This window comes from Oncorhynchus tshawytscha, linkage group LG26, assembly GCF_018296145.1.
Source record: "Oncorhynchus tshawytscha isolate Ot180627B linkage group LG26, Otsh_v2.0, whole genome shotgun sequence".
Taxonomy (NCBI): Eukaryota; Metazoa; Chordata; class Actinopteri; order Salmoniformes; family Salmonidae; genus Oncorhynchus; species Oncorhynchus tshawytscha.
This window is the reverse complement of record NC_056454.1, coordinates 13,813,061-13,837,522: the sequence shown is the minus strand read 5'-3', so window position 1 is coordinate 13,837,522 and position 24,462 is coordinate 13,813,061.

Genomic DNA, 24,462 nt, shown 5'->3' with positions numbered 1-24,462 from the left:
GGGTTTTGAATGGGGTCAGTGGTGATTTTTAAATGCTAAAAGCAGACATCGCAGGAGACACCCGAGGCTCGGAGAGCTCTCGCTCCTCTCGCTCCTCTCGCTCCTCTCGCTCCTCTCCCTTGTCCTCTTTTGCCCAGCTGGAGAGCAGCGGCGCCAGGCTGACTCTGGTATCCCTGAAAGCTGGGGATGTGCGGAGGCCAGACGAGGCAGACATGCATCACTGCAGTGCTGTCTACCACACGTGTAACCCACACCTGCCCTAAAGAACCACGTCTGCCGCATTCCTTCCGCCACCACTCTACGCGGAAGCCTGAAACGCAAGGAGATCCTTCAGAAACACAACACCCTCCGAGGATTCTTGATCATGGAGACAGCCTGAATTCATTTCATACAGGTCTCTCTTCGTGGCTTGAGTAAATGTCCAATCAACAAGTCCGACTACTCTTAAAGGGCAGGTAGGTGCCGAGGTGTTGGTGTATTCCTAGTCAATCTCTGTGAGTGAAATAAACTGACAATGTAAATACATTCTGCCAACTTTCAGTGAATTGATTAAGCCTCATGTTATTTTCATAGCAGGTCTTTTTTTTGTTCTGCTTCAAGTTTTGTCTTCCCTGATCCGTAACAGAGGGGTAAGTCATGCAGAGCGGTGGAGAGGAGGCAGCAGCAGCAGCCTCAGAGCCAGTCCACCGTTCCCCACCAGCAGAGCTCATCAGGTGGACCCAGCCCCTCACTGGAGATAAGAAGTGACTTCCATCAGACACTTAGAGCCTTTACATATCACTGAACACATGCCAAGTGTGCCAGGACAAAGAAAGACCCAGTCACAGTGAACAGGAGGAATAATGAACTGTTTCAGAGGCAGCATCTTTCCATGGGAGAAGTGCCATGATGTCGTCCATGCTGCCCGCCGGTATATGCTACAATGAGTTAGTTTATCTCGACCCGACAGCTTTAGTATACAGTAGATCAGAACCTCAGGTACATACTGTAGGTAACGGGTGATTATGTAAGTGTACGTTTAGATTAAGCTACCAGTGAGGACAGATATTTTACATATGAAAACTATCGAAACGGGTCTCAAGGGAAACTGTAGCGTGAGCCTATTCATTGTCTTTTACATACAGGAATGTCTTTACGTATTTTCCTGTACATTTTCCTTTCTGTTGACTATTTACTGCAAAGAAGACTATGTAAATCTTCAAAAGAGATGTACATCTTTCTAGAGGAGCTCGAGGGAAAATGTGCGAGGGACATGTTCTATGTGACAAAAAAAGTCCTCCTGCCAGGGAGACGAGAAAAGTCCAGGACTGCTCTGTGCAAAGCATTTTGGGATGATTACCAGACCTACACATCCTGTACCTTTTCAAGAGAGATGAGGGAAACATGTCTTCAAGCTATATTTCTATAAACAGACACTTGGTTAAAGCACAACGTGTTTGGTTCTGCTGACAGGGTTAAGAGAGTTCAGACAGTGTTAAGACAAATTAAAATCACCAAAGAGCTTGGTCTCATGTATTTTTGGCGCAATCTCCTTTGCCTGAGAGAAGCACATTATTTCTGCTCCTTTTGTAATTTATTTTTGTATGTATTACAAGTCATCCTGATAGTCATCAAATAGAGTGTCTAAATCTGTACACGACTTAACTGAACACACTGGGATTTTTTAAAACTAAAATCTTTTTTTAACTTGATTTGCTAGCTTTTCCTACTCTGTCTGAAAGAAGGAGTGGACAGTAACTCAGGTAGTATACAGGTAACTGCAAAAGCTAGTTAATTATATTTTATGAATGTCTTTTTATTATCATAAATTGTACAGTTGGCTTACAGTTAGATGCAGATCAAATTAGAAATGCATGAAAATGTGCATGAAGCAGCATTTTCCTCTGTAATGATCATGTTTTAGGCTGCGAAACATAATCATATTCTAGCTAATAAAAACCCATTTGTTTGTTTAATGTTGATCTACAAAAACACTGTTGTTCTATATTGAATGCTAATGTTTTCCTGACATTCCACAATTACATTGCGAATGTAACCTTCCTCCAGGGCTTTTAGTACCACAGTTTAATCATTGGAGAATCACGCAAAATGTCGCCGGTGTTAATTAAATAGCCCTGCCATCACCTACATCAACTGAAATTACTATATCGTCACTGCTGTTATGGCTGTGACCTGAATGTCACCTCTTTCCCTTGTCTGGTTTATGTGAAGTGAGTGACGATCCTGCACACTGCAGATAATGTCTGAGCAAGGAATTAGTTGCCCATTTCAATTCCAGGGTTTCAGCGATACCACCATCTGGTGGTCTACAACTGGCCATCGTGTTAGGAATTAGCATCCCCATCAACACCACTTCAGCATAATACGGAGTGCCCACAGCTGGCACCTCAGAGAGGGATTTCACTGCCCGTGTCCAGCCGTGGCCACTCTCCCAGACTGGTTGGCACATTGAGCTATTTTACTAGCCTCCTCACAGCGTCTGTACAGCAATCGCTGCTGCAGTAGAACTGCTTTGATTCTGGGTCTAGAAGTGAGAGTGTTGCTGGTATTACTGCTCAGTTCCTTGAGCCCTACAGGGCAGGCAGACGAGAGGCAGATACAGTAGATACCACGGTGTGGTGCATCACAACGAGGTGAGATGCCATTACATACAGTATGCTATTAGAAATGGAAAACTAGATGACAAGGTGTCTTCGATGAACCAGTATTACACACATCTGACTGTATGACTGCGATTGACACCACACTAATACAGTAGCAGTCATAAATAAACATGCCGCAGTATAGTACCAAACGACTCTCTCTAGAGCCTCGGGTTACTCAACACGTACATGCTTCATTCCTGCGATCGCGCAGTGTCTAAGTACTGTCTACAAGAGGCTGATTGCTACGTAGTGTAGTTGGCTAGTGCAGTGTCTAGGTACTACATACACACACACAGTCAGATGTGAGGGCTGAAGGTAGCTCCACTGTAGGAGGACTCTGTTAATCTGCATGACACCAAGGACAGCTGTGTGCACACAAACTCACGGACACACTGGAATCTGTGCCAAATCCCAAAACGTTGAGACCTCAGTCTTCACACCCAGTCACTGGAAGGACAAGGTGACTGGGAGGATAGTCCTATAAATAAAAATACTCTATACAGGTCTTTACCACTGCAAGATATACTGAGTTGATCTTAAAATGAAGTGTAAATAACTATTTCCTCTGGTTTCATTACTTTTGGTTTTATCCCTTTTGTTTGCTCATATAAAAAGGTGGAGTACTGCAGTGGTAGAAACGTTTTACAATAATGTTACGTCAATAGATCAAATCAAGGAAATTATTACAAGCACAATGTTCTGTAGCCTACTCAAATACTTTCAGATAAGGGTATAAAGGGTAATTATAGCCTTTAGCTAAATATTTAATTTGGCCTACTGGATGACGTTTTTACAATAAACATACAAATATGCATATTTTGCTCTCTGCATCGAGTCGAGAAATACACAACACATACATATTTATCAATAAGGACATTCCTCCTACAGATAACCATTAACTTCTGGTGTAACAACCAGACTGTGGCCCTTCTCCTTGCCATAGGATACCTGATGATTAACAACATTTCAAGAGTAGAAGTCAGAACTCACCAAGTCCGTCATTCATTTTTAAATCAATCCCTTGCTACTGTGTGCCCACACTCCCTTGCTTTTCCTTTCCTGACATACTTTCATGCTTTGTCTGTAAAAGCTAATTTCCCTAGAGGATATAAACATTAAAGAAATCCGGAACACCTGACACTCAAAGCTAATATATGAACTGTTTCCTTTCTGAAGTGTACTGTATCTATCTCATCTGTAGTTATGGTGTATGACTTGAACATTTTCTAAACATAATGCAGTTTTGTTTTGATGACCAAGAGAACCCTGGCACTGAACTCTACTGATGTACTCGCTAGAGCGTGCAAACTCCCTGGCTGGCGTCCCAAATGGCACCCTAATGGCACCCTTTTGACCAAAAGTAGTGCACTATGTAGGGTATACCGTACCATTTGGGATGCAGGCATCTCTCACACTGGTGGTCTTTTCCTTTGACCTACAGGGCAGCCAGACACGTCTCCCCATGTCTGTAATGTAATGGCCGATGTACTGTCTGACATTTGTGTCCCAGTGCAGCAAGAGAGAGATGGGGGTGAGGACAACCAAGGAGTGATGATGACAGCGCTATTCTTGCTCCCCGCCTTAACGGCATACCCTAAAAATAATCAAATCTTGCTGCAAGATGGGTCTTTTGCATATACTTACGGGTTCAAATTGTATTCAGATAAATTCCACTCACATTCCATGCATAACTTGGAGCAGGTTTTGTGAGGTATGTCCCAAAAGGATAAAAACATTTCGCTGCAACAGATGTGATGCAGCTGTATCCTAATTGCCATGGAAGAGAAGATAAGTGACATCACTAGGGCTATGATGCAATTGAATAACCGTGTAACTGACGGTTACGGATGAAGACAGCATGAATATAAAAAATACGTCAAAACAGGCCAACAGTCACTTTTTTTATTTCCCTTATTTTTTATGTAGATAAACTTTACATACCTAATAGCGGGTGTATTTACTAATGATTATGAGCAATTGCTTTGCTAAATTCTGTCTACATCTCCTCCTCTTTCCAACTGTCATTTGACACTCAAACAGCTAATCTGATAGATGCGCGGGGTTTAGAAGCGATAGCCTATAGGCTATGTCATTTCAGTAGAACATTTTTGGGGGGGGTGTTTGGACTTTCTTTTATACAATGCACGTTTTCATTGCGTGCTATTAAATCAATATATCGTTCTTTAAAAAAAAGGTTGGATGTGTCTGACTATTCAGAAATGATTCAACAGCAGTCAACAAGGTTGTTCTGGCTCTGAGGCCTACAATGCGTTAACGTTGTGTTGAATGGACAATACGCCAATCCTATCCAACCTGGCATGGTATAATTTGATACAGAATATTTTCTTAATTTATAGACTATAGACTACAGTCGTGGCCAAAGGTTTTGAGAATGACACAAATATTAATTTTCAAAGTCTGCCACCTCAGTGTCTTTAGATATTTTTGTCAGATGTTATTATGGAATACTGAAGTATAATTACAAGCATTTCACGAGTGTCACAGGCTTTTATTGACAATTACATGAAGTTGATGAAAAGAGTCAATATTTGCAGTGTTGACCCTTCTTTTTCAATACCTCTGCAATCCGCCCTGGCATGCTGTCAATTAACTTCTGCACCACATCCTGACTGATGGCAGCCCATTCTTGCATAATCAATGCTTGGAGTTTGTCATAATTTGTGGGTTTTTGTTTGTCCACCCACCTCTTGAGGATTGACCACAATTTTTAAAGGGATTAAGGTGTGGGGAGTTTCCTGGCCATGGACCCAAAATATCAATGTTTTGTTCCCCGAGCCACTTAGTTATCACTTTTGCCTTATGGCAAGGTGCTCCATCATGCTGGAAAAGGCATTGTTCGTCACCAACTGTTCCTGGATGGTTGGGAAAAGTCTATCCCGGAGGATGTGTTGGTAACATTCTTTATTCATGGTTGTGTTCTTCGGAAAAATTGTGAGTGAGCCCACTCCCTTGGCTGAGAAGCAACCCCACACATGAACGGTCTCAGGATGCTTTACTGTTGGCATGACACAGGACTGATGGTAGCACAGCAATGATGATGGCACGTGTTTCCTTGCAGTTAACCATGGTTGACAGAGGAACAACAATGATTCCAAGCACCACCCTCCTTTTGAAGCTTCCAGTCTGTTATTCAAACTCAATAAGCATGACAGAGTGATCTCCAGCCTTGTCCTCGTCAACACTCACACCTGTGTTAACGAGAGAATCACTGACACGGTGTCAGCTGGTCCTTTTGTGGCAGGGCTGAAATGCAGTGGAAATGTTTTTGGGGGGATTCAGTTCATTTGCATGGTGAAGAGGGACTTTGCAATTAATTGCAATTCATCTGATCACTCTTCATACCATTCTGGAGTATATGCAAATTGCCATCATGCAACCTGAGGCAGCAGACTTTGTGAAAATTAATATTTGTGTAATTCTCAAAACTTTGGGCCACGACAGTATAGACATGTTGTGTGTTATTGTTTCAATTTCAATGACTGTCAATTTCATCTTCAGCTATGCTACAATCACATAGCTGTCTCTCTCCCCTTCATGCTTTCCTTGTTAATTCATTATCTTATAGCCTACTTTTGGTAAGCCTAGGTTTTTTAATACGTTTCAAGGAATGCAAAAATATTTGCTTGTCTCTGATATACACTGGTGGCTTTGATTGACGGGTCCTTTTACGGGGATGTGCGTGTGTGAGTTCGCTGATTCTCTCTATAGGTCTTTATGTCAATTTAGAAAGTTTCCTAAAGAAATAAACACCTCGGTTATGATTTCATCTTGTAAAAGGCCTATTTTCAGTAAAGTCCCTTTCTCACTGTTAGGTTATAAATGAACCGAGCAAAAAATCACAAATGATTATTAAAGCTCAAACCAAGTTAAGTCACCCAATGGGTCAGACAGCTGAACAGACAAAGACATGTTCCCCACAACACAAGTATATATACCCCAATTTAGGTGAAGTCTCCTCCTTCCCTCTAAACATTACATCTTTATTGCTAGGCAGGAAGTTAAGTGATGCGGGTAATAAACTGTTCCTTCTCCCTTACTGTGACCTGACCTAACCTTGGCCCCCATTCCTCACTAATCCACAGCTCTCCACACTTATCAGTGACCACAACCATGTGATTGCCTTTCCCTCACACAGTAACATTCCAAGGCCCTGGCTCATATCCAACCTTAATTGACTCCACCATATACATTCCTCCTGCAGATAACCATTAACTTATGGTGTAACAACCAGACTGTGGCCCTTCTCCTTGCCGTAGGATACCTGATGATTAAAAATATTTAAAGATTAGAAGTCAGAACCCATCATCACCAAGTCCATTACTTTCGGCCGAATAATTAGGAAGAAAAAAATAAATATGAGCATGTCTTGTTCATGACCCCGTTGACACTAAATCCGAAATATCGTCCTTCCACAATCCGTCAATTATTTATTCGGAACAGGTTTGATTTTTGCATCTTTTCGCTTGTGAAAAGAAGCTGTTGACCAATAGAAATTGTTCTCTGGGACACTGCCACTGACAGGTCTGTGGGTTCATTGTGTGAATTAACACATTTCTCACTGCCTGTTTTTTTAAACAGTTGCAATGCATCAGTGCAGCAAGGTATCAATTTAGACAATGTGATCACATCACACTCTCGCCATTCAAACTTCCTCGCCAGTTCATTGCCAACACTGTAGCCTATTTTAAAACTATTTACCAAGCAAGAGAATCGATGCTTCTCTCCACGAATAGGCCTAGGCCTATTATAATTTGTTTAATTGCTTGAAATAAGCTTCAAACTATATTGCTGTTCATTGTCTATAGGGGAGAGCCCGGGACGAAGGTAACAAGGGGCGAAAGTAACACACCCATTTTCTCAGATAACACAGAAGCTAGAATGACGTAGCGAAGGAAGACCTTGGGGAAAAAAACAGCCCAGTCTGACCATGTTTCTCTGAGTTGTCAACAAAACTTGGTTTTGAGCAATGTAAGTAAAAAAAAAACAGACCCAGAACTGTTTTTTGTTTGTTTGTAGAGTTGTGTTTAGTTGTTTAAGGTTCGAAACATACAGTATGTCATTTTGTTAACCCATCTAGTGACTAATTGACAGCCTAGGTTTCACGTATCATACTAGCTAGTCTTGGGGGTTAGCCTGGGAGAAGATACTTTCATCCCTTCCTTCTTTCCTGTAACACAATGTAAACTAATGACCTGGAATCAAATCAAATAAATGTTTAAAGGAGTAGTTCACTATTTTACAACTTGATGTTAGATGGTTCCTCACCCTGAAAGTAGTCTCTGGTTCAGCTTTCTTTAAACAGCCACTACAAACTTCACCTAACCTTAGCCACCACAAGCCCACAATCAATAATCTTCTGTTAAGCCATGATGCATGATGAGTGTGCGTTTCTGAAGAGAATAAAGTTATTGGGCTAAGAATGAAGTCCATTGAAAATTGTGAAAAACATGTAATACATTCCCATTAAAGTAAAATTAGAAAATTATGGTTAATATAGCTATTACGTGATCCATTTTAGTCTGGTTAATACTGTAAGGCAAAATATTGTGGTTGCGCAACATTGCGATGTTGACGAATATGGTTAATTTTCATAAATGTCTAACCTATAGCATGAATTATTCAAATCGATACAAACATGAAATTATGGCTGATAGTACATTTGTTGAAAGTAACGAGCATTACAAACCGGAAACGTGGAGATAAAACCGATATTGTGCACTTCTAACCAGTTGTTACTTCCGTCCCAAGGCTGTGTTACTCCCGCCGGCAGGTACAAAAGTAATATTGTAGTAGTTCTGTTCTCAGTCTATTTCATTTTTAACTCATTTACCCTACAAATGAAATTACAGTTGCTAATGGTAGAGGACATACTGTATACATGTTGTTTGTCATAAAATATGGTGTCTAGCTCTATCGATCTCAGAGTAATTAGGGGAAAAAACAAAGTGTTACTTTCATTCCGGTTCTCCCCTGCTCGCTCAATAACGAGAAAGAGGGGGAAGACATAGCATTGCTTGCTGTTTGGGGTTTAGGCTGGGTTTCTGTACAGCACTTTGTGACATCGGCTGATGTAAAAAAAAGGGCTTTATAAATACATTTGATTGATTGATTGCGATAGGCCAGTGGAGTTGCCAATGGAGATGCATGAATTGCGCAAGAAGGGAACAGTGAAGAAGACAGAGAGAAAGGACAAACGTGATTTGTGTCAGTGAGATTTAAGTGATGGATCCTTTTAGGTGGGTGGGTGTGCATGTTTGAGTTCACTAATTCTCTATGTCCATTCAAAATGCTTCCTAAAATAGGCTTAGCCTGTCTGGACTTCATCTCTTTAATCAGATTTTGTTTTTTTAAACGGGGGCCAGCATACGTGCGAGGAATGACGACTGATGCTAGTTTTGCGTTTCCACCCTTATTAATAGAAAATGACTCAAGTAAAAGTGAAAGTCACCCAGTAAATACTAATTCAGTAAAAGTCAAAGTATTTGGTTTTAAATATACTTAAGTATCAAAAGTACACGTAAAAGTATATAAAGTATTTTTTTTAAATCTATGGATAGCCAGGGGCACACTCCAACACTCAGACATAATTTACAAGCTAAGCATGTGTCTTTAGTGAGTCTGTCAGATCAGAGGCAGTAGGGATGACCAGGTGAATTCGACAATTTTCTTGTCCTACTTTTGAGGGTCAGGGAAAGTGCATGGAGTAAAAAGTACATTATTTTCTTTAGGAATGTAGCAAAAGTACAGATACCCCCAAAAATGACTTAAGTAGTACTTTAAAGTATTTTACACCACTGGGCAATATGATGAGTTCAAAGTTGCTAGAGAGGACGCAGTAATGAGAGAAAAATGATATACTACTGGAAAAATGATATGCTACTGAAAATATTAGGATATCGGCTATGCATCCTATAGGATGAATCATTAAATGAGCTTGGCTACGTTTCATTCAGTTACACCCCATTTAACATATCTTTACTTTTACTCAAGTATGACAATTGGATACTTTTTCCACCCCTGAGAATGACCGCAGCAGTGTTGGTGCCGTTATACAAATTGTTCTGAAAAGTGGAGAGAAAAATGCACAGGACTTGCTGTATTTTTTCGGAATTCCTCTCCAAATTGACATTTCTTCATTGGTATATTCAACAAATATTAAGAGGTAATAACTTGGAATAATAATAATGAAATTCTACTGATAAAGTGTAATGGTTATAGTGAAGTTGCACTATAACCGAACGGTTATGTTGGTGACCGTGTACCTTGTCAATTACCGGCAACCTCAAATTACAAGACTTGTCACAGCCCTAGACATCACACATAAAATATGCTTACCTCGTGTTTTTGTATAAAAGCAAGAAACTAAAGCTGGGAGTATATATTCCTAGCTGCTAACCAGCCCTGTTTTCACATTTGTTTGCAAATAAAATACACCCCTTACAGCGCTTCCCGAACAGGCTCTCTGGGGGATTAGGTAGAGAATGGGGAGGCAGACAGAGCCAAACCTCTAACAACCAATACAGCACCCGCAACTCAAATCTCACTCGTAAAGCTTTGTGCGCTGCCTGCCTGGAGTCTTTGAAGCCGAGGAAGATCAGCAATGCTAAACAGTCAAGAGGGAAGAAAAACAGAATTGAAAGAAGCTCTCTTCAGGAGGAGCCTCCCTCTGGATCATGTCTGCCTTCTGCCTGACTTTCGTCAGAACGCCTGTTTTCCCTCTTTAAACATACCTCAAAAAGACACGGATCTTTTGTATCCCACAGCTCATAGCAAACAACACAGATTGCTCTCCATTCTTGCACTCTATTGCGTCTTGCAGGGGAGGTCAAAGAAAATATTTACGTGCCATGTCTTGCTGACAGATCAAATGCCGACGCATATAGACGTGTGCTGCGTTTGAAGGCAGGATTAAACGTGCAGGGAAGTTTGGAGTCTGGGTTTCAGGAACATGTCCATATCTATGTTTGTCTCGTGTATATATTTAGGTCACTGAGGGTGTTGGGTCACTGTAGAAAGGAAAGGGGAAAGGGGATACCAAGTCAGCTGCACATCCGAATGCATTCAACCGAAAAGGGTGGTTTCCCCACACCTAATCTGGCTACTGCATGCTTAAAAAGGAAAACATCCATATTTATAAAAGTAAATAGCCTTTGCAGCCATGGGCACTCAATTAAATTAACGGAATTAAATCAGTTAGTCCTAAAAATAAATGTAATATAACAATGTGTTAGAATATATACAGAGGGTACACATTCCAATCTCAACCAGTAGCAGCCCAATTCAAAAAGGTCTTATCATTCTACACTCATGGCGCAGCCACTATGTTATCATACACCAAACGCTGTCGACAAGTCCCGAGGAAAAGCATTCCAACCACCATGTATCAAACAGTGTGGATCTGTCTGTCACTTGTTTGCATTGTGCCATCAGATTTCCAAATTGTGATTACTCTGATCAGCCGGACAGATTGAGATGTAAACTGTGCTGCTGTAGACTGTTGAGCACCACAGATGATAGGATGTCCAGGGATTTGTATGAGAAGCAGCTCACAGCTCTATCTCTCCCTCCCAGCTTGGCAAGGCTGACCTTTGGGGGAAGACTCATTTGAAAAATCTGACGTGTGGGAGCTCATGTGTGACTGTGTTCAGGAGGACTGTTCAATTCCCATTCCAGGTCTCTCTCTCCGAGGCTCATCATTTTCACATCCATGTGAACCCAGAAGTCCCACCTATCATACATGACTTCATAAAGATTACAATGGCAGTAATAGACAGACTGAAAAGCCCACTGAATCAGCTACTGGAGGCTGATGTTGTCGACCGTTTGACAGAGCCCACTGCATGGGTCAGCAGTCTGGTAGTCAGAGAAGAAGAGCGGGAAACTGCGGGTTTGCCAGGATACCCGCGACGACCTATACCGAACTGTTCTATGGCAACACTACTCCAACCTGCGATACCACAAAGTGCCCACACAACGCTGCAGCATCTACAATTGCGACAAGAGCACTACTACAACCAGAGGTGCAAAACCACTCCCCGAGCTGCAACCCACTCAATGGCAGCAACCAGGTGGCTCAGTACGTGGAGGCACCACGAGGATGGCTTACCTGGAGTAGTGGCTTACCTGGAGAAGAGAGCATCAAGGGAGCATCAAGCTCATCAACTTTGCACTTTCACCACCCTGTGAAGTTCATCACAAATCATTTAATCTACAGGCTCATAAACTGCAGGCTTTCCCGAGTCGTAGTGGAGAGACCACGCACCATGTCATCTCGTGACTCCATGTTTACTTCGATACGATGGTTAATTGTATCAGTATTTGCGCATGAAAGTGTTTCCACCGCCATTTCTCACAATATTAATTTTACCGACACAAAAAGATCCCACCTTGTCTAGCGTATTTTGTTCTGTTGACATTTGTAAAGTTTACCAACAAATGTTATGTTTCCATCAGGCCTGTCGTAACATTTTTTATCCGACACGTATTTACTCACGTAAAAAGATTGGATGGAAACTGGTTAGTGAAAAGATTTAAACTGAATGTGAAAAGAGAAGGTTCATTATCACAAGTGTTAGGAATTGTTGTTGACATTGAGAAAAAGTTACCAGTTGAAACTTACCTGTCACAGAAGAACACAGAGTTAAATGAAATGTATGTTTATGTTCATTCTGAATAGAAACATTGAGTTAATATGTCCACTTCTATTAAATTATATTTGACACTTTCAGTCATGAGTTTATTTAAGAACAAGAATGTTTTCCATGAATGTTTGTTGATATCATAAGAGTGAAAATGGGGGATGTAGTATATAGCAAGGTTTCCCAAACTCGGTCTTGGCTCCCCCATGGGTGCACTACACAGCTGATTCAAATAACAAAAACTCATCATCATGCTTTGATGATTTGAATCAGCTGTGTAGTGCAATGGCAAAAAACAAAATGTGCACTCAGGGTGGGGCACCAGGACAGAGTTTTGGAAACCCTGGTATACAGTACGGCACACTCATACTACCAATGACAAGTGCGTAGTAATACAGGGTTGTCATGCAGTTGGAAAGAAGTTCCGGTCTTGAAGTTTTCAGATGAATGAACATGTAGTTTGAGGTCTGCTGTCATTGACAATACACATACTTTTCTGAACTGTCAAGAGGACCAGAATGTAAATACTGTAAGTCCCAGACATTATTGTATGTTATCCTCGATGATTTTACTCACATTACATGTATTGTGTGTGCTTGTTTTTCAGCACAATTCAAAGATTTCTTATTCTACACTCATGGTGTAATCACAATGTTATCATTCACCAAACACTGTCAACAAGTCCTGGGGAAAGACATTCCCACCAACCAAGTATCAAACAGTGTGGATCCATCTGTAAATTGTTTGCATTGTGCCAACAGATTTCCAATTGTGATTACTCTGATCAGCCAGACAGATTGAGATGTAAACTGTGCTGCTGTAGACTGTTGAGCACCACAGATGATAGGAATCCCAGGGTTTTCTGTGTGAGAAGCAGCTCGCAACTCTATCTCTTCCTCCCAGCTTGGCAAGGCCGGCCTATGGGGGACGACTCATTTGAAAAAGCTGATGGACAGAGGCAGCTCATGTGTGACTGTGTTCAGAGGATTGTTCAATTCAAATACCAGGTCTCTCTCAGGCTCATCATTTTGTGCATAACTACCTTGCACAATTGTTTTCTGGATTGAGGCTTTCTCTGTTGCAAATCTCTGTCAAGTCTTTGCTGCTGATAGTATCAACAGTATTCCTAAAAAGGTGGACATATTCAACAGGCCTATTCCAGGATCAGTTGATAACACAGACAGAAAAATAATGTCTTATGGAAATCAAAGCTGAGGACATTACACTGCAAGTATATATCTTTCATGTGATTTGCAGTACCTAGCCTCAAGCATTGCAGAAGCCTTAGTCCATATTGATTCTGAGCAAAACAGTCAATGTACGTAGGCGTCTTTTTTTAAACAACATTAGCATGAGCATTGGAGCACCACTATCATGGTCTATGTCTTTAGGGGAGAGTGGGGTAAGTTGAGCCAAAGGGGTAAGTTGAGCCAAAGGGGTAAGTTGAGCCCCTCTTGTTTCTAGGAAACCATACACAAAATGAATAATTTGACCAAATATCTAGGAAGAGGTCATCATTTCATGTCTGTGAAAGAAGAAACAACATGGAAAAAGTGGTACGCAAGTTAGGTCCAAAAAACAGATTTCCACCAAGTCGAAATTCAATTATTGTGTTAGAGTTTTTATGATGCTTGTATGTAAAACAAAGTAGACTATTTTAAGATTGTTCCACACATCATTTGGAGTCTCTATAAGCTTCAAAATGAGCTCCTAAACCTAGTATGAAAGTGCATCCTTGTAGCTGTGTGGGGTAATATGGTCAAAATGTTTGTCTTGGGGTAAGTTGAGCTAATTTAAGTGTTTTCTTCTCAGGCGTAATGCAAGGCATTTTCGCTGGGATATTAGGTAACCGGGCCTAGCCTAGTTAAGTGTTTAAAAAAAGTATGAAGTGTTTTTTATGTGAGATAATTAAAATGACTAAAAGACAAAAAAGCGATTGTGATTGTTTTGAATTGTGTTTGGGAAATAAAGATAGACATGGTTTTAAAAAGGTGGTGGTAATATTTCATTCAGTTCAGAAATGTGTATGTGGTTTAACTTACCCTGTGGCGTGGTTCAACATACCCATACCAAGTTGTGCCAAGCTATGTTTTCAAAACAAATGTTTACATGAATTCTGATTATTTCCAGGTATACACAACATCACAAAATATGTGTAGTTATCTTTGTTAGAAAAAATAGTATATTTCCATTGACAGAGTGCTGAATGTAAAAAAAAATTGCTCAACTTACTAAACTCTCCCCTACTGTGACTGTTCACTGCACACTGTAGACCCTCACTTTCCCCATTAGGCTTAGGGCCTTTGATGCACAGGGGGAAGAGGTGGCATCTAGAAGAAGAAAAAAATCACCAGATCCTCCTGGAGCAGCCAGCAGCCAGCCAGCCCACGCAGGCACAGGCAGCCAGGCATGCTCGCCCGTCAACACTCCACACAGCCAGACTCACAACTATCCTCCCTGTACGAGGGAGAGGGAGACAGAAACCGAGGCAGAAGTTCTTTGTTTCTGATGTGAGAGGAGGAGTGGGATGACAAAGGACCATGAATGAGGTCTGCTTCTTCTCCAGGCACAGTATGTGCGCGCGTGTGAGAGAGCGAGATGGTAATTGGAGACACACTCTGGTCCAAGTGTACTGTCCGTCAGTAGAGATGACGGATGACAGGAGGCTTTGTCAGGAGGACATCCTGTCTTTACCTACATGCATCAGCCATGGAGCTGCAGAGACAGCTCTGCCACTGTCTCAGACACAACAGGCTCAACGCTGCATTGAACAGGCTTCTAGGGCTTTACCACCATTCAAGCACAGGAGAGGGTAGGCTAACTGGGCTTATGGGATTGTCAGAGTGGAAGTCTGAGGACTGTTTGTGGCCTTTAGTACTACAGTACATAAATGAGATCATGTGGTTGTTGTTATACTGAACAAAAATATAAACGCAACATGCAAAGTGTTGGTCCCGTGTTTTATGAGCTGAAATAAAAGATCCCAGAATTTTTTCCATGCGCATCAACGCATTTCTCTCAAATTTTGTGCAAACGTTTGTTTACATCCCTGTTAGTAAGCATTTCTCATTTGCCAAGAAAATCCATCCACCTGACAGGTGTGGCATATCAAGAAGCTGATTTAACGGAATGATCATTACACAGGTGCACCTTGTGCTGGGGATAATAAAATAACACCCTAAAATGTGCAGTTGTGTCACACAACAAAATGCCACAGATGTCTCAAGTTTTCTGGGAGCATGTAATTGGCATGCTGACTGCATGAATGTCCACCAGAGCTGTTGCCAGAGAAATGAATGTTCATTTTTCTATCATAAGCTGCATCCAACGTTGGTTTAGAGAATTTGGCAGCACGTCCAACCGGCTTCACAAGCGCAGACCACGTGTAACCACGCCAGCCCAGGAACTCCACATCTGGCTTCTTTACCTGTGGGATTGTCTGAGACCAGCAACTGGATGAAACTGTGGGTTTGCACGACTATAGAATGTATGCACAAACTGTCAGAAACAGTCTCAGGGAAGCTCATCTGCATGCTCGTCGTCCTCACCACGGTCTTGACCTGACTGCAGTTTGACGTTGTAACCGACTGCAGTGGGAAAATGCTCACCTTCGATGGCCACTGGCACACTGGAGAAGTGTGCCCTTCAAGGATGAATACCGGTGTCAACTGTGCTGGGCAGAAGGCAGATGGATGGCATATTGTGAACAGAGTACCTGCCCCATGGTGGCTGTGGGGTTATGGTATGGGCAGGCATAAGTTAATGGACAATGAACACAATTACACAATGATGAGATCCTGAGGCCCATTGATCTGCAGCCTTCACCTCATATTTTAGCATGACCCCATGTCGTAAGGATCTGTACACAATTCCTGGAAGCTGAAAATGTCCAAGTTCTTCCATGGCATGCATACTCACCAGACATATATCACTTATTTGGGATGCTCTGGATCGACATGTACGACAGCGTGTTCCAGTTCCTGCCAATATCCAGCAACTTCGCACATCCACCGAAGAGGAGTGGGACAACATTCCACAGGCCGCAATCAACAGCCTGATCAACTCTATGCGAAGGACATGTACCGCACTGCATGAGGCAAATGCTGGTCACACCAGATACTGACTGGTTTTCTGATCCACGCCCCTCCCTTTTTTAAAAAGCTATCTTTGACCAACAGATGCATATCTGTATTTCCAGTCGTGAAATCCATAGATTACCGTCTAATGAATTTATTTCAATTGACTGATTTCCTTATATGAACTGTAACTCTGTAAAATCTTTTAAATTGTTGGATTGAAATGGGGACCATTTTCATCATCCTATAGTAATTCAACATGGCATTATAACCCATCAAACACACTCTGTCCACTTGTGACAACCAGCCCCATCGCGGGGTTGGTTGTCACACAGTATGGGGTTGGTTGTCACAATGTTTGCTAGTAGCTTACTCCTTTCGTAACAGGAAATTAAGCATTATAGCATGTAACGAGTCTTAGAAATAGCCAAGCTGTTCTTTGTATGGTTGTGTAATGGAAAATGGGTGTATGAGAGAGAGAGACAAGAAACGCAGATAGCATAGTGCCCAACAGATGATGCATCAGGAAGATGCAGTTTAGACATTGTTTGCTAATTGGCAAGACTCACAGATACCTACATTCTAAATTCTACAGGTCTACATTGTTTATACGCCAGCCAGGCTTCAACATTCCATTCTGATGTCTCGGCAACGTCTTCCCAATGTGCAAACGCTATCCGCACTACATAGTTCCAACATATTTTGATATGTCGGTGAAAGGTGTTTGTGATGATTGGGGCAGGAGGTCATTATAACAACAGCACAATATAGCTTGGGATTTATTGTGAATACTGGCAGTAGCAATGTCCCCGAACAATGTGGTTATAATGGTTTGGGATGTAGCTTTCACCTTCTTCTTTTCACAGCCTGGTCTCATAAACTAGACATAATATAGTAAAAGTAAATCCATGACACTCAAATTAGTATGTTATGTTATGTTTGGTATGGTTACATAAGACAGATGGTTAGTTAAGGCCAAAAATGAAAGTAGTGTGGTAGGTCGGGGTGGATGGGTCGGCATACAGTACGTGGACATCTAGCAACCCAAAGGTTGCAAGTTCGAATCTCATCAAGGACTACTTTAGCATTTAAGCAACTTTTCAACTACTTAATACTTTTTAGCTACTTTGCAACTACTTAGCATGTTAGCATACCCTTCCCCTAACTCTAACCTTAACCCTTTTAGCTAACCCTTCTCCTAACACTAACGCTTTAACCTAACTCCAAAACTTAACCCTAACCTTATTCCTAACCCCAAACCTAGATAACATTAGCCAGCTAGCTAATGTTAGCAACCTAGCCAGAATTCTTAACATTTCATACGTTTTGATAATTCGGAACATATTGTACATTTTGCAACATATAATACAAATTGTAATTCGTAACATAACATATACGAAATGAGTGACGGACTCCTACAAATTAATACATGCCTAACAAAACGTAACATATCATACTAAATGGAGTGTCTCAGATTGTGGATTTACATACAGCATAATACAAAATGATCTGAGACCAGGTTGCTTTTCAACATTGATAATTGATCATGTATAATCACATAATTCAAACGCTAATGAGGAACATTTTTTCCTTCAGCTATGAAAACCACAAACTCCCCTCACCTAAATGTTTTGTCCTGCTGACATGAACTGGCTTGGTGGATGAGCAATTTCAAATAATTCACACATTTTCTCTTCAAAATGATTAAACAGCGCCCTCTAGATTGGGTGTAATAAGCACTGTGACAACCAACCAGTGAGATGACCAAGGCCTCCCCTACAGTACTACTACAACTATTTGGTCAAATGAAATGCAGTGTTGTGTCTGTCTCTAAACTGTAGATAAACTAGCACAGAATAAAATAACCTAATATTGCAGTTCACAATTAGTGGATGAAATACAATGTTAGTACCTAGACATTCTTGAACCAGAGTATTCAATTAGACCATCCTCCTGTAATGCTCACTTGATGCATGCTGCGGAAATTACCTTCAAGATTCCCCTTATAGCCATTTATTTCACTAGAGCTTGATTTCAGTTTGCCATGGCAACAAACCAGGCTCCATTTATGAAAATGTCTCCCCACTGGACACAGACCTCAATTCAACGTCTATTCCACTTTGGTTCAACGTAATTTTGTGGAAATTAAGTGGAAAGAACATTGATTCAACCAGTGCGTGCCCAGTGGGTTTTTACTTTACTCTGAAAGACACCTGTGCATAGCCATGGGAAGTAGGGGTGCTGAGGGTTCTGCATTCACCCCCTGAAAAGTCAGGGGAAAAAACATGTTAATTAATTTTTTACATGACCCTAAGCATGATGGGATGTCAACTGCTTAACTTAGGAACCACACCTGTGTGGAAGCACAAGCATTTCTATTATTTTGGCAATTACCTGTATAACGAACTGGATCCACGACTCTACCCGGACAATCAAATTAGGAATGAATAGAATCCTAGTCAATATGAGCGCAATTACCACAGTTACTTATTCATATACTACTGAGGTTTGCAATTGAAACCTGTTCCTCACAACGCTAACATGCTTGTGGATCTCAGGGAGTGGAGTGTGGCAGAAATGGTCTACAATGTCTGCAGGGACAGGACATATGTTCCGCAAAACAAACAATGTTCCATATTCTGTATAAAAAACCTGATTTGTATTATCTAATGAACTGCATTGTGGTGGTCTGTGACAGGGTGTCCTTGAAGATACTACTTTTTGTTGAAATAATTCATGCTGAGGCAGGGAGCATATTGCTTTCCCTCGCCAAGGATACCTGGGTCTCGAGGATGTGTGTGGATTAAACATTCAAACTTGTGTGAAGCTTAGTGGCAGCACAGAAAACACGCTGTCACGAGCGGTCATGGAGATTTGAGTCAACACACAGACTGATGAACCTACAGATGAGAAAATCATCTACACTCTGGAGACAGACGCCCTGAGTGAAGACATGCTGAAACAGCTCAGTGAGGCAACACAGAAAGAAAACACAACTGCCACACGAGGTCCACAGCAAAAGGTTGGCCACAACACAGGAGGCAGCTTGACCCAAGACTGCAACAATACTGGTTGAATCGGACACACAGTGGCAGTAGAGATTCTTGAAGAAGACAGAACCATCATTCCCAAAACAATGAGAACAGTCATGCAAAACAGCACAAACAGTCATCAGCAAAATGAAAGCAGTGTTCGCTAGAAATTGAATAGCTAGAGAACTTGTGTGTGACCATGTTTCATTTGCAAGCACTGAAATGAGAAGCTTTGCAACTGCCTCAGGTATAAAACTGACTCATTCAAGTCCTGGCTACGCACAATCGAACAGACTGGCTGAAAGAATGGTCAAAACAGTGAAACACGAGCTAAAGAAAGCTGAAAAAAACAGGCACAGATCACCACCTCGCATTGAAAAATACACCTGTGACAGGTATGGAGTTCTCCCCAGCACAGATCCTCATGGGTAGAGTACTCAGGAGCATTCTTCCAAGCTCCAGCTCAGTCCTCCAACCACAAAGTGCCCACTGCAGCATCGACAAGAGCAACAAGAGCACTACTAGTAACAGAGGTGCAAAACCATTCCCAGAGCTGCAACCCACTCAATGGCTGCAAGCAGGTGCTAAAGCACGTGGTAGGACAGCATCCAGCTGCAGTCGTGGCCCAGAGAAGTGAGACATGGTCCTACACCATTTTGACCCTATAGCCTTATTCAGTCCATTCTCTCATGAAAAGACTTATCAAATTAAAGAAGAGACAATAGCTAGGTTTACATCCAAATGGCGACCGATTTTCATACGAATATTCTAAAATCTGAATAAAAACATTATGCTCATTTTCTCACCAGATGCGTTTCCATCAAATTGACTTGTTGCAGATAAAAGGCTGTGCGTGATGACTTAGTGCACGTAAAAATAACTTTTACTGAATAACTTTTATTTAAATGAGTTTCCATCGCATTTAACTCTACAGATAGTTTGTTCAAATAAAGCCTACACAGTGTGATTATTATGGACAATTTGTCAAACATCAGTCAAGCATCGATCGACATGTCACCAGAATAAGACTCTCGATATTTATTGGAAAGGAGCATCAAGCTCATCAATTTGCACTTTCACCATCCTGTGAAGTTAATCAAAAATCATTTAATCTACAGGCTCATAAACATGCAGGCTTTTCAGAGTCGTAGTGGAGAGACCACGCACCATGTCATCTCGTGACTCCATGTTTACTTCGATACGATGGTTAATTGTATCAGTATTTGCGCATGAAAGTGTTTCCACCGCCATTTCTCAAATAATTAATTTTACCGACACAAAAAGATCCCACCTTGTCTAGCGTATTTTGTTCTGTTGAAATTTTAAAAGTTTACAGGCAAATGTTGTTTCCATCAGGCCTGTCGTGAATTTTTTTAAATTGACGTACTTTACTCACATAAAAAGAAGTTTGGATGGAAACCTGGTTCGTGAAAAGATTGAAACTGAATGTGAAAAAGAAAGTTCAAGCGTTATGAAATGTTGTTGATGTTGAGAAACACTTAGAGCTTGAAACGTACCTGTACCAGAACAACACAGAGTTAAATTAAATATGTGTTTACATTAATGCTGAATAGAAATATTGAGCTAATATGTTCTATTTTATTAAATGACATTTGAAAGTTTCAGTCATGAGTTTATTTAAGAACAAGAATGTTTTCCATGAATGCTTGTTGACATCCTAAGAGTGAAAAGGGGGGGGATGTAGTATATAGCAGTGTTTCCCAAACTCAGTCCTGGGGCCCCGAGGGCACATATTGTTTTTTGCTCTAGCACTACACAGCTGATTAAAATAACCAACTCATCATCAGTGATAATGCCCTCGAAGCCTGTGTATGGAGGATATTTTGGCACAGGTGTTGTTCGACGAGAGCTGGCAAACCGTGCCAATGTATCCTCTGAACACTGGCTTCGAGGGCATTATCACTTATATACCATGGGTTACCAACATATTGAAATAATGATTGACATATTTTCATTAAAACATTTTGATTAATTTATTCATACTATTTCATCCTTCCACATAATATAGTCCTGACACAAATCTAGGTTTGCTACCCAAGCCGGCTGGTAACGTTCTATTGGTTCGGATGCCAGAGACGCGACCCAGTCATTCAGTCTTTTTTTCTGTATCTATGGACATGACCCAGTCATTCGTTCTAAATGTTCCATTGCCATACTGGCTGGCAACATTCTTATCCCTTGCTTGCTACAGTAGCTAGCCAACTACAGCTAATGCCAAACAGTGCAGCCAGAATAACAGCAAAGTAGCCACATCTGCATTTGTTTAAGCTGTTTGCTAGTGACATTTATTTGGATACATCTATAACAATGAGCTGAGGCGTGATTTCGCCTGGCATAGAAAATGTGCTCACTCATCAGGACACTGTTGTTCAGAGGAGCTAGCCAACAACAAAGCTGTCACCTCAAACTGAAGCCTCAACACAATCACCTCAAACTGAAGACTGCAAACTAGCTGCACTTCGTTTCGTTTGATATTTTTTCAATTGACATTTCTTTGAATACAGTGGGGCAAAAAAGTATTGAGTCAGCCACCAATTGTGCAAGTTCTCCCACTTAAAAATACGAGAGGCCTGTAATTTTCATCATAGGTACACTTAAACTATGACAGACAAAATGAGAAAAAAAAAAAAAAAATCCAGAAAATCACATTGTAGGATTTTTAATTAATTAATTTGCAAATTATGGTGGAAAATAAGTATTTGGTCAATAACAAAAGTTTATCTCAATACTTTGTTATATACCCTTTGTTGGCAATGACAGAGGTGAAGACTTACAGAAAACGTTTGACGAGGTTTTCACACACTGTTGCTGGTATTTTGGCCCATTCCTCCATGAAGATCTCTAGAGCAGTGATGTTTTGGGACTGTTGCTGGGCAACACGGACTTTCAACTCCCTCCAAAGATTTTCTATGGGGTTGAGATCTGGAGACTGGCTAGGCCACTCCAGGACCTTGAAATGCTTCTTACGAAGCCACTCCTTCATTGCCAGGGCGGTGTGCTTGGGATCATTGTCATGCTGAAAGACCCAGCCACATTTCATCTTCAATGCCCTTGCTGATGGAAGGAGGTTTTCACTCAAAATCTCACGATACATGGCCCCATTCATTCTTTCCTTTACACGGATCAGTCGTCCTGGTCCCTTTGCAGAAAAACAGCCCCAAAGCATGATGTTTCTACCCCCATGCTTCACAGTAGGTATGGTGTTCTTTGGATGCAACTCAGCATTCTTTGTCCTCCAAACACGACGAGTTGAGTTTTTACCAAAAATTTCAATTTTGGTTTCATCTGACCATATGACATTCTCCCAAACTTCTTCTGGATCATCCAAATGCTCTCTAGCAAACTTCAAACGGGCCTGGACATGTACTGGCTTAAGCAGGGGGACACGTCTGGCATTGCAGGATTTGAGTCCCTGGCGGCTTAGTGTGTTACTGATGGTAAGCTTTGTTACTTTGGTCCCAGCCCTCTGCAGGTCATTCACTAGGTCCCCCCGTGTGGTTCTGGGATTTTTGCTCACCATTCTTGTGATCATTTTGACTCCACGGGGTGAGATCTTGCGTGGAGCCCCAGACCGGGGGAGATTATCAGTGGTCTTGTATGTCTTCCATTTCCTAATAATTGCTCCCACAATTGATTTCTTCAAACCAAGCTGCTTACCTATTGCAGAGTCAGTCTTCCCAGCCTGGTGCAGGTCTACAATTTTGTTTCTGGTGTCCTTTGACAGCTCTTTGGTCTTGGCCATAGTGGAGTTTGGAGTGTGACTGTTTGAGGTTGTGGACAGGTGCTATTAATACAGGTAACGAGTGGAGGACAGAGGAGCCTCTTAAAGAAGAAGTTACAGGTCTGTGAGAGCCAGAAATCTTGCTTGTTTGTAGGTGATCAAATACTCATTTTCCATCATAATTTGCAAATAATTTCATTAAATGTGATTTTCTGGATTTTTTTTCTCATTTTGTCTGTCATAGTTGAAGTGTACCTATGATGAAAATTACAGGCCTCGCATCTTTTTAAGTGGGAGAACTTGCACAATTGGTGGCTGACTAAATACTTTTTTGCCCCACTGTATATCCATACAAATGATGCCAGCTGATTCATGATTTCGACTGGCTGAGAAACGCTGCCTGCCTGTCTGTCTAGTCCCGACACGTTCATTACTATCGGACAGCTGGAGATAGAATTTGAATATTGAAACAAGGTTGCAAATGTCGGAGAGATAGACAGCAAGGTTTATACAAATCGCCGCTGTTGAAAACTAAATGTTAGTCTAAAAGAAATGTGAGATAATGTCTAGATGCTTTTTATAGTGGAGATCAAGTTTATAACGTGCCTGGCTGGGCTGACAGTGGATTGTGCAGTCAGATGGAACAGAGTAAATAGGCATTTTAATGTCGTAGATTTAGCCAGTGGTAACTTGGGGAATAGACACCGGCTGGAATGCAGTTTTAACCAATCAGCATTAAGGATTAGGCCCACCCCTTGTATAATACCGCACACCTATACTACCAATGACAAGCACATACAGTTGAAGTTAGAAGTTTACATACATTTAGGTACGAGTCATTAAAACAACTTTTTTAACCAATCCAGAATTATTATATTTTTTACTATAGTTTTGACAAGTCGGTTAGGACATCTACTTTGTGAATGACACAAGTAACTTTTTCCAACAATTGTTTACAAATAGACTATTTCATTTATAATTCAACGTATCACAATTCCAGTGGGTCAGAAGTTTACATACACTAAGTTGACTCTGCCTCTAAACAGCTTGGAAAATTCCAGAAAATTATGTGATGGCTTTAGAAGCTTCTGATTGGCTAATTGACATCATTTGAGTCAATTGGAGGTGTACCTGTGGATGTATTTCAAGGCCTACCTTCAAACTCAGGGCCTCTTCGCTTGACATCATGGGAAAATCAAAAGAAATCAGCCAAGACCTCAGAAAAAAAAAATGTAGACCTCCACAAGTCTGGTTCATCCTTGGGAGCAATTTACAAACGCCTGAAGGTACCACGTTCATCTGTACAAA